At 31.9% G+C, this 1,134-nt stretch overlaps 1 protein-coding gene across 1 annotated transcript in view; it reads right to left on the reverse strand.

Annotated features, from left to right (window-relative positions):
- LOC106013944 (vacuolar protein sorting-associated protein 13A) overlaps positions 1–1,134 on the reverse strand; it is a gene marked incomplete at its 3' end in the record, with an annotated part of 50,148 nt that overhangs the window by 44,356 nt on the left and 4,658 nt on the right.

Below are 1,134 nucleotides of genomic sequence, written 5' to 3' on the forward strand. Positions count from 1 at the left end.
TGGTGGTGGAGTGGTGGGGGGTGATATGTCATAGAAACATACAAATAGTTTGTGTGTGTGTGTGTGTGTGTGTATGTGTGTGTGTGTATGTGTATGTGTGTGTCGTTGTTTGTGTGTGTGTATGTGTGTGTGTGTTTGTGTGTGTCGTTGTTTGTGTGTATGAGTGTGTGTGAGTGTGTGAGTAATATTATTACATACTTAAAAATTCCGAGAAAAAAAATAATGGCAAAAAAAATAATATCATTGTTTGCATTAGAATTAATTGAATTTTAAAAAAAAGTAGAGTTTCTAACTAAGTTACAACTAGATTTCCTCATTATGATAGTAAAAATTATGGATAATTGAAATGTATATTATTATAGTACTTACATACACACTGACTGTCTTAGTGATGAGACCAATTTATGTACATATTTATGTATTTTCTTATGCTCTGACTGACTTACTGATTGTATAATTCATGCACATACTTAAGTATTAATTTGCATATACACTGAATGACTTTCTAATTAGCTCATTTGTGTACAGACGTGTCTATTAGCATACAGACTAACTGTCTGACTGACTAGATCATTTATGTGCATATTTATGTACTTACATAAACACTCATTGTGGTATTGGTTAGCTAATTAATGTACATAATTTATGGATTTGCATAAACACTCATTGTTTTAGTGGTAAACTAATTTATGTACATATTTATGTATCTAACATACACACTGTCTGTCGTATGTACATATTTATGTTTCTTTTGGGGAGGTAGAATATTTACAATAAAAAATAAATGGAATAATATAATTGTCTGTACAGTTGGTATGCTACTTGACGTGCATGGGAGAGAGAGGGGGGGGGAGGGGAGAGAAAGAGAGATAGATAGATAGATAGATAGATAGATAGAGAGATAGGAGAGAGAGAGAGAGAGAGAGAGAGAGAGAGAGAGAGAAAGTGTGTGTGCTAGAGTGAAATGTCGAGTGTTGTTAGATAGATAGATAGATAGATAGATAGATAGATAGATAGATAGATAGATAGATAGATAGATAGAGATAGATAGATAGACAGATAGATAGATAGATAGATAGATAGATAGATAGATAGATAGATAGATAGATAGATAGATAGATAGATAGATAGATA

The sequence above is a fragment of the Aplysia californica genome, unplaced genomic scaffold (genome assembly GCF_000002075.1).
Source record: "Aplysia californica isolate F4 #8 unplaced genomic scaffold, AplCal3.0 scaffold01587, whole genome shotgun sequence".
NCBI lineage: Eukaryota > Metazoa > Mollusca > Gastropoda > Aplysiida > Aplysiidae > Aplysia > Aplysia californica.